Genomic DNA, 11,308 nt, shown 5'->3' with positions numbered 1-11,308 from the left:
GTTCCTACCTTATTTGGCAATATTTACTTCAGGAGTTTAGAGACTGACAAAACTCCAAATAGTATATGTTTGCAACAGTCCTCGCAATGCTTTGTTTAATTGGAATGTATAGTTTTGTAGATGCGAGTCAATGGAACTTGTGGAAGCAAAATTCATGGTTTGTCTTTTATAAATAAGTACACCCTATTTTACAGAAAGCTACTTGTGCTGCTTGTACCTCGGGTTATACCCCATAAAATCCGTCCAAATCTACAGCAATTTTGAAACATGTTTGCATGAGGATAGGAAAATAAGGTGGGAAATTATTGTAAATAAAATTTATTTGTTCCTTTGTAATTGGATGCATTTCTGAGAATAATGTGAACCAAAACACATACTATACCTTACAGCAAGCTAGTAGTTCTGTGTGTTTGGTTATATCCAAGGCAAATCTATATTAATTTGGAAGCATGTCAAGGTGGGAAATTTTTGTAAACCAATTTGTTTGTTCCATTGTCATTGTATGCATTTTCAAGAATAGTGCGACTCACATCTGTTACTGTATCTGTAAGATTCTTACACCACTGCATCGATATTCTAGGATTTGTTTAGCTCACTTGTCCTGATCTCTCTGATAATGAGCCAGATACATTTAAAGTACTAGTGTAGAAAATAAGGCCACAAGGAGTGAGGTTTGTATCTTATTCTTTTATTTTTTTGTCAGTTGTATACTGTTCTTTTATGTCATGCAGTTTATCTTAATTGGATTTGGTGCATGAAGAGGAATTTCAATATTATTCCACAGATATGGAATCTCTGACTGTATAATATCTTTTAAGCTGGTTAGTATTATTATTGTATTTGTAGTTTTTAAGCGTTAGCAGGCATTCAGTTGAATTTGTGATGCAATGGGATTGGTAAATTCTCGTCATGAATCAATCTTTTTCTCTTTGCATTCTCTCGGTTTTGTATTTTGCATGAAATTCTTCAACACTTCATTTGTTTCTAAAGATGGCCCTCTTGTCGGATCTCAAGCAGCCAACAATTCAGTTTAAGTGGGCATAGTTGGAAAATGCTACACGGCAACACTTTTTTTATAATGGAAATAATCTAATAGAAAGTCTACAATATAGTTGGGCCTATCAGACCAGTATAGACCGTATATCTAATGAAACAAAACAAAGTAGGACATCAATATAACCCCAGGTGGTTCACGGCCACTATCTTTCAAACTGTTGGTGTAATTATTTATTCTTATAGGATATAATTACACTTTACTTAAGTTGACTTAGGATAATGCATCTCATCGTAGTTTGGATATGAGACATTTAGGGAAGTGTGCACATAGGGATGATGCTTGTAGGAGATATTCCATTTTTTGTGGTTTTATCTTATTGTTACATTCTTCGTTCGGTGGGTGATCCACCTCTTGTGGAATAATATATTATTTCTTCTACCTACCTATACATTTTCTTACCTACCCTTGTTTTTCATTGGGCCACATGTCATGATTGTGTGCTCACATATCCATTTGGCTTTGCCTATATAAGCATGCTCATATTTATTGCATTGGTTAATCCAGTGGATCATTTTTGCATATTGATGAGAATATAGTTTGTTCTTGTCAAATTATTGTCTTTTTTTTGTGTGCTTTTAATTGTGCCTTTGATTTTGGCAAAATCTCACATGATATAAGAGCCATTGGAGCTTCATTGATTGGTTTTGGGAGATATCTTGGAAGATTTCTAATTTCGGATTTGAGGTGCAACTCTTTTTTGAGGCGTTTTAGAGCATTTTCGACTTTACCATTGCGTTGTACGATTTTGATTATATATATATATATATATATATATCGTTTTTTTTAATTTCATTATTTATTAAATCGTAGAATAATTTTTTGTAGGGGCATCGAAAAACTATTGTATAAATTTTATTTTATATTCGGGGGGGTACGGTTACCCCACCCCTTGTACCTTGCACAGTCTATAGGGAGTTGCTGTGTACTGTGCACTGCCTATTCTCCCGTCGTGAACCGTACTTGCCGCTGGCCCACAGCTTTCGCCAACCCCCGCCAATCGTCCTTCGGCTTCGACGACCATCGCCGTCAGCTCCGACTTTGATGACCTCCGACAGTCGCTCTGACTCCGTTAACCTCTTGCGACCACCACGCAGGCCCTGCCATCTCGTCGCCACACAGGCCCTACCGATCGACCACGTCACTGGCCACATCAGCAACGCCCAGTCAACAAACATGTAAGTGACTGTACAATACATACTACACAGTCAACAGATCTGTCAGCCTGTCATGTCATCCTATCCATATGATCAGCAAAGGGGTTGTGACGATTTTTTGACGGTCGTACGATCGTCAAATTTAACATAGTGAAGCCTGCGTCAACACTTTTTTGAAAATTTTAGACCCCTCACCATTGAGCAGTTTGATTTTTTGGGTCAACTTTGAAAACCCATATTTTGCTCCTTTTTGGGTGCAATGTTTTTTGAATTGGGTTAATTTTTCCCGCTCTTTGTAGTGGTGTGGTTATTTTCTGATTCCGGTGGCCAAGTTTTTCAAAAATTTCAGATTTTCGCAGTTGTACCTGTCCAATCTTCAATTTTGCAACTTCAAAGGTTTCGATTGGGTTCATACGACTTCCTTTTCAGGTACTGGTTTTTTTGAAAGTGTATAATTTTTCGTCTACTTTCATAATCTGTCATCAGTTTGCAGTGATTTTGAGTGGATATTGTACTTTCAAAAATTGGTCATTTTTGGCCTACTTGGTACTTGTAATTTACTTGGATCTTAGTTTAGATTTCTTGCATTATCAGTTTGAGTCTCTTTTGGCTTATTTGAGGCGGTTGTAAAGTTGAAATCAAAAGTCCACTTTGCCATTTTTTGCAAGTGGCATATTGTACACACACTAAGTATAAAGTGTCAAATCATCATTTGGGGGGAGGTTCTTTGATTGAGTGAATTTGGGGGGGTGTCTTGTGTGATTGTGCCTCTCTTTTCTTGTGCTCTTTTATTTTTGCTACTATGGGTCCTCATAAATTTCCATCTTTAACTCCACATAACTATGTATCTTGGAAAATAAAAGCATGGAGCAAACTAATGGAAAAAAGACTCACGCATTACATAGATGGAACAATAACACCACCAGCAAATACTAAGGTTGATCCTAATGCTCAATTAGAATGACTCACTAAAAATTGCATGGCTCTTGGAACTTTGTGGAAATATGTATTAGATGACCTCATTTTTCACATAGAGAAGTGTACTACAATCAAAGAGACTTGAGATATTTTCAGAAATTGTATGGTCAAGTTGATAAAATCAGAGGCTACAAGATTGACAATGAGCTCACCAACTTGGATCCCAAGAGTTTTGATACAATCCAAGATTATGTCACCAAGGCAAATGAGTTAAGAGCAAAGCTTAAGGATTGTGGTATTGACAAAAAAATGCTCAATTGATATTCAACTTGTTGGACAAGCTTCCATCTGAATATGCAACATTTGTTTCTAGCTTCCAAACCCATCGCTTGATAGTGGGGAGTTCTTACACTATGCCTACATTTGATGCTTTCACATAAATGTTGATGCTGGAACAATCTAAGTTGTTGAACATGGGGATTTTCAAGTCTTCAAAGTCCAAGGCTTCGGTGGCTAATCAAGAGAATTAAGGGAGTCAAGGCAAAGATTCCAATAAGAAGAATAAGCAATCTAAGTGAAAGCCACAACAGGAAAAAGGACAATCATCCTCTCCATCACAAGGCGATTTTTCATCCTCTTCCAAGAAGGGGAATACACCTAAGAAGGAAAAACCAACTTGTGCTTATTGCAAGAAGTATGGTCATGATGAGCATCGATGCCACACTAAGCAAGTTGATGAGTTGACAAATCTCTTTAAGAAGAACAACATCAATTTGCCATCCGACTACAACAAAAAGGAATCATCTCCTTACACTTCCTCATAGTCTAAGGGGAAAGGGCAAACATTTGTGGCTACAACAGGTTCTTCACAACAGTGGATACTTGACTCAGGTGCCTCTTATCACATGGGTTCTATAAATGAGCAATTTTCTTCATTGGAGCCATCTAAGGTACCTCACATTTACATAGGTGATGATACACAAGTTGAGGTAGAAGGGAAATGTTCAGTTGCCATGGATGATGAAACATTTGAGAATGTTCTTTATGTTCCTAACTTGTCTACCAATCTTCTCTCTATCTACCAAGTCACTCACTATGGGAATGGGAAAAAGGTTGAGTTTACACCTGATTCAGTTGTGGTAAAAGAACTTGATAATGATGCCTTGGTAGCAATGGGACAAGTCAATGACAATTCAAGGCTTTATTCATTCTCCCACTTTGTGCCAAGATCTCTTTCTATGGCCTTGCTTGCTCATTTAAATTCAGAAAGTAAGTTATGGCATGAGTGGTTTGGTCACCTCAACTACCGCTATCTTCAGCAGCTTAGCACTAAAGACATGGTCACAAGTCTACCTCGAATTATTTTTTCAAAGGGTGTATGTTCAGGATGTTCCATGGGCAAGAATCCCGAAGAGAAGTTTGATAAGGGGAAAGCTTGGAGAGCTTTGGAAGTTCTTCAACTTGTTCACAATGATGTAGCAGGTCCATTTCCATCACTTTCATTTAGTAGGGCCTGCTATGTCCTCACCTTCATCGATGACTACTCCCGCTTCACTTGGGTCTATTTTCTTGTTCATAAGAGTGAAGTGTTTGACAAATTTTTAGCCTTCAAGGCTCATGTGGAGAAGCAATCAGGGAAAGTGGTCAAGATCCTTCACACAGATAATGGAAGGGAATATGTAAACAAAAGACTTGAGGATTTTTGTACATTTGATGGGATTGATCTTCAGCATTCAGTTGCCTACTTTCCACAACAGAATGGAGTCATAGAAAGAAAGAAAAGAACTCTCAAGGAGATGGCTAGTTGTATGATACATGCACGTTCTCTTGATCTCGCCTTTTGGGCAGAGGTTATTAGTTGTGCCACACACATCCAAAATCGGGTTCCTCACAAAGCTTTGATGGGTATCACTCCTTTCGAGGCTTGGGTTGGTAGGAAATTGATTGTGAGACATTTCAGAGTCTTTGGGTGTCCAGCGTGGGCTTGCATTCCTCCGCAGAAACACAAGGCATTGAAACCTCAGAGTAGGCCTTGTATTTTTGTTGGATATCCCGAGGGTGTTAAGGCATATCGATTGATGGATCCAAAGACACATGAGGTGTTTATTGAGAGGAGTGTTCATTTTGAGGAAAACTCTCCTAGCTTAGCCTCAATTCCTCCTCCTCCTTCCTCCATTGTGGATAGTGATGAGAGTGATTTAGATGATGAGAGTCCTTCAACTCCGACTCGCAGGGTTACACCTCCGCAGGGTCCACTAACAATTGAGGAGCCTTGTCCTCCACCTCCACCTATACCTTGTTGGGCTCGACAAACACTTGAGTCAGCGGGTTCTCTTGTTGGGGATCCTTTAGATACACGGAGGACTCGATCACAACATCAGGACCTTCCACATGCATACATTGCTACTGCTTCCAATCCACAAACATTTCAGGAAGCATCAGGGGTTCTCAAGTGGGACCAAGCTATGGAGGAAGAGTATAGTTCCTTGATGAGGAACAACACTTGGGAGTTAGTCCCTCTCCCTAAGGGAAGAAAGATGGTTCGATGCAAGTGGATCTATCAGACCAAGTTTGCAGTGGATGGTAGTGTGGATAAGTATAAGGCTCGATTTGTTGCGAAAGGTTTCTCACAGGTTCCAAGTGTTGACTATACCGAGACCTTTGCGCCTGTAGCCAAGATAAACTCCATTTGCTTGACACTTGCTATTGCCGCAACTCATGGTTGGGCTGTCCATTAGATGGATGTGAAGAGTGCTTTTCTTCATGGGGATCTTGATCAGGAGATATATATGGAGCAACCATAGGATTTCATCCAGGATTCTTCATTGGTTTGTCGACTGAGGAAATCTATCTATGGCCCTAAGCAGACCCTTAGGGATTGGTACGCCAAGATGGAATCCTTCCTTCTCTCAGCAGGGTTCACCAGGTGTCATTCTGATCCGAATGTCTACATTTTGTGACAGGATGACTCACACTTGATACTTATGCTCTATGTTGATGACTTGATCATTACAAGGAGCACCTCATCCATCATTAGCAGTGTCAAATCTTCTTTGCACGACAAATTTGCTATGACTGACTTGGGTTTTTTGCACTACTTTCTTGGGATACAGATTTCATAGTCACCTTCCGAGATCACACTTTCGCAGCCCAAGTATGCTCTTGATCTACTTGCACGCTTTCGTATGGCTGATTGGAAGCCTGCATCAACTCCTTTTCTTTCAAGAGTCAAGCTTGAGGCTAAGTGCTCTTCTCCACTAATTGATGCCATATTGTATCGTTAGCTTGTGGGTAGTCTCATCTACTTGACTCACACATGCCCTGACATTTCATTTGCGGTTGGCATGGTTTCCCACTTTATGCAGGAACCACATGAGCTTCATTGGAAAGCAACCAAATGCATCTTACACTACATCCAGGGTACACATCATTATGAGATTCACTATGCAGCAGGCACATGACTTCGCTTCGTTGGATACACAGACTCCAATTGGGCTGGCGATCTTGATGATCGTAAGACTACTTCCGGTTACAACTTCCATCTTGGTTCAGGCCCCATTTGTTGGTAGAGCAAGAAGCAACTTGCTATTGCTCTCTCTTCGACTGAGGCTGAGTATCGCGGGGCTGTTAACGCAACGACTGAGGCTATTTGGCTTCAACATATTCTCACAGAGTTTGGTTTCTCCACTCCACGACCAACAGTTCTGCATTGTGACAATCAGAGCGCTATTGCAATCTCGAGGAATCCGGTTCAACATCAGTTAACCAAACACATTGAGATTCATATGCACTACATTCGGGAGATGATTCAGGAGTAGGTCATTGACTTGCAGTATTGTCCTACAACGGAGCAGATTGCAGACATATTCACCAAACCCTTCACTAAGAGTAAGTACCAGCAGTTGCGAACTCTCTTGGAGGTGCAGGATGTTTCATTTGGGGGGGGGGGGGGGGGAATTTTTCCTCCTTGAGGTTTTGTCCTTCTTCTTTGAGGGTCTCTTTGTACATATATCTCTATTTTGGGGGGTAGTTTTTTCCCACTGGGTTTTCTCCCTTTCTCCGTTTGTGAGAGATTGCATTGCATAGGTTTGCTTGCATTTGCATATTGTACATGGCTACTATCATGGCCTCGCAGCCGTGACCCATCTTGCATTGTTTACTTGAGTCTTAATTCCCCTAAGTTGCACTTAAGGGGTGGTGTTGGTGTAATTATTTATTCTTATAGGATATAATTACACTTTACTTAAGTTGACTTAGGATAATGCATCTCATCATAGTTTGGATATGAGACACTTAGGGAAGTTTGCACATAGGGATGATGCTTGTAGGAGATATTCCATCTTTTGTGGTCTTATCTTGTTGTTACATTCCACATTCGGTGGGTGATCCACCTCTTGTGGAATATTATATTATTTCTCCTACCTACCCCTACATTTTCTTACCTACCCTTGTTTCTTGTTGGGCCACATGTCATGATTGTGTGCTCACATATCCATTTGGCCTTGCCTATATAAGTAGACCCATATTCATTGTATTGGTTAATCCAGTGGATCACTTTTGCATATTGATGAGAATACAATTTGTTCTTGTCAAACTATTGTCTCTCTTTTGTGTGCTTTTCATTGTGCCCTTGATCTTGGCAAAATCTCACAAAAACCATATTGGATTAGTTAACATAACCATTATTAAACTATATAGCACCGTAATTGATATAACCATTACTAACTATATGTAACTTATTTAAACAATTATATATCCAACAAATATCGTTGTTATTGCTAATATTGCATTTTCCTTTTTATTACAACCTATAACATAGCAACGCATCTTGAGTTTCTTGGTTGAATTGAAGATCGAGCTTAAACTCTGCATCATCCTTTCTTTTTTGGAAAATAGTTCTTGAGCTGTCAACAATGAAATCTAGGAAATTCAATTCGTAAATACATTTAACTTAAAAATATTTTTCACCTATCATTTTCATCAATATGAATATCTTTCAATATCTTACCACAATTCCCCTTTTATTGCTGATTTAAAGATCACCATAATGCCATTGTTTATTATGTATAAATTCTATTTTGAAAAACCATTGCAAGCTGTACAATAATGGAGAAATGAATTCATAGCAAGCTCCTATGAAACACTTTTGCAAGCTCCTAGGTTTTCTTATATGCTGAAGGGTTTTGAATGATAACGTAAGCCAAGACTTATTTAGGTCTTTATCAAATTTCTTCACAAAACAAAATAGAATTTCTTGCCAAGTAATATTACATTTATTATTCTATCTCAAGATATCAATAGAAATCATGGACTATATTTTTTTTATTCTATCTCAAAATATCAATAGAAATCATGGACTATTAGTTTTTAGCATCTTGAGAGTTAAAAAAAACAAATGTTCAAAAGATTCAAGAGCGTTATAGAATTGACACACATAAGGAACATGTCTAACATAACAGAGGATAGACTCGAGAGCCATCTGTTTTCAAAACAATCAATCATCTGAAACTTGACATTTCAGTTACACTTGGAGATAGAAAAAGCTTCCTCAATGTAAGACAGCATACGGTATCTCCTAGTAGGGAAAATCTTGGATAGAGACGGGCCACCAGTCCATCTTATATAGGCCAAGATTTCAGTATTGAAGCTTATTTTGGCTAGAACTTTTAACATTGTATAAGTCTATGCTAAGAATATAAATTGTTTGTTTTTTCTTAAGAGTTTGGGATCGAATATCTAGCTTGTATATCATCACATCCAATCAATTTACCATAATTGAATGTATCTTCAAAATCTTTTATACTTTAAGGTGCCCATAGTTTATTAGAAAATACTTGTAATGGAGAGATATCTATTCTTCTATCCTTGTAATAGAGAGAGGTGCATTCTTCCAATTTAAGTTCCATCAGATAGGCCTAATGTTGGTATGATTCCATTCCTTAAAAAAAAACTCACCTAGAAATTAGGTGTCTTATGGAATCCCAAGCTCTCTATATACTAAGAAACACTACAAGCCTAGATGGTTTAAGTGAGATGTTATTTCAGATTAGAACCTTGTAAGGCTTAGATCTTGCTAAAGACTTTAAGATCCACTTAGTTGCTGGGATAATACTTAGATGTTTTAGATTATTAACTTGACAGCTCTTAAGAGACAAGTAGAGGCAATAGTATTGGCTGAGAAGATATTTTTTTTTTACGAACTTGTAATATGTTAGGGAATGAAAGAATGTGTACTTTATACATTTTTTGGATTTTTTTTCTTTCAAAATTTTAAATGCATGTTCATATCTTTAAGGGAGGAGGGATGAACAACAAAGGGGTTCTTCAAATATCTTAGTCTTATTTTGGTCATCCCACTTTCAACTACATTGGTTAAAGCTTTTAAGAGTAAAATTATGATAACTTAATATAATTAATTTATTATTAGAAATATAAAATCTCGAGGTAATGCAATATTTATCAAGTCTATTGATTACATTAACAAAGTTTTTCTCTAATTTAGGAAACGATGTTGTATCAACTACAAATTGAATGATAATCAATTCATTATTATCAAGAAGAGATATACTTTTGATAGGAGGCTTGTTGTGACGTTTTCATACATTGCCCCATTGCAAATGGGGACCCCCAACTTTTTTTGCTTGGCAACTTTGGTGTTTTAGCTTAGTTGTTTTTAGCTTGGCAATAGTTTTGAAGTTTCTTGTCCTAGAGGAGACATGAGGGTTTGATTTTGATGATGATTGAGGATTGAAATTGCGAAATATATCTTGTGTAGAGGTCAAAATTCAAGATTGCTTGCAATTCCAACGAGCATCAAATCAATCAAAACATGAAATTGCATTTCTTGCAAAAGTGCTTTCAAATAATGTCAATATTGTTGAAAAGTTGTCAAGTGCAATAATTGTTGGATATTGTTGGTCATTGCTGCTACTAGGATATGTTGTTGTCATTGATGTCAACATATTCTTGTGATTTGCTCTAGTGTGTGCAGAGTGGGAAGATCTTATGATTTGGTTTGCAGTTTTGTTTTTGTTGTATTGGTGCTTTGCAAAGTTCAGTATTTCCTCCGGTATATTCTGGTGTGATCAGTTCTTGAGTTGAGATTTTGGGATATTGTTTGGGATGGTCTAGTGTATCTTCATTTCAGATGGATCGTGATTTGGTGCTCCGCAATTTATCTTTCTTCTTGACAGTTGCTGATTGGGTGTGTTCTTGAGCTTTCAGACGCTGACAGATGAAGATTGGATAAGTGGTGTTGGTGCAGCTGTTTCTGATGATTCTAACATACTTTCTGGTGTTTCCTAGTCGTGTCCTATTTGTTTTGATGATCCACTTTGATCGTTTTGCGAGCTTTTAATGGTTTCTATGAACCGGTGATGATTTTTGTGTTATGCGGTATTTCTGGTGTAGTGAGTTGCGGTTGATCTTGGTGTGATTTTTGGTGGAGTTAAGTGTTTGGGAATTTGAATTAGGTCCATGTTATGTCATGTAAACCATTATATTGGTCTGGTGGTTGATTTATGTATCGTGTGATGTAATTTTGTAATTGTGAGTTGGGGGTTTAGCCGACCTTGTTATCAAGGTTGATGAAATTATATAAATGGGTGATATATTCATGTAATTTAGGTGAGGTTGTATCTGCATTATCAGAGAGTGGTGTATGTGCGAACAAGTGATTTATCCTTTGGTGTTGTGATTGAGGAGAGTTTGGTGTTGCTGAGCAGACAACTGTGCTTAACCGGAACTATAATCAGGCATTTGGAGATGCTATTCTTTCAGTTTATTTCTTCCGGATTGTAGTCCGAATCTTGTTGTAAGCCAGTGAGACTTCCCCGAGGGTTGTAGCCTTCCGGGTCATTATATTTGAGTAGTGAGCTCTAGGTAGTGTGCCTGAATGCATGTGCATTCCCCATTGTAATATTTCACATAGTATTGCAGAGTATCATCTTACTGTGGGTAGGTTCCCACCATGTTTTTTCCCTTAACCGAGTTTTCCACATCAAAATCTTGGTGTTGTGTGTTGTGCTATTAATTTTCTTATCTATATTATTGCTGCAGTTTATCAGATCTATTTTTGTAGTTAAGTTTGTAGATCAGGTGAAAACTGATTCACCCCCCACTCCCAGTTTTCCTCCTCTTTGCTACTAACAATTGGTATCCGAACTGCACATGAGATCTG

Source organism: Cryptomeria japonica, chromosome 7, assembly GCF_030272615.1.
Source record: "Cryptomeria japonica chromosome 7, Sugi_1.0, whole genome shotgun sequence".
Lineage (NCBI taxonomy): Eukaryota > Viridiplantae > Streptophyta > Pinopsida > Cupressales > Cupressaceae > Cryptomeria > Cryptomeria japonica.
This window is presented reverse-complemented; position numbering follows the sequence as displayed.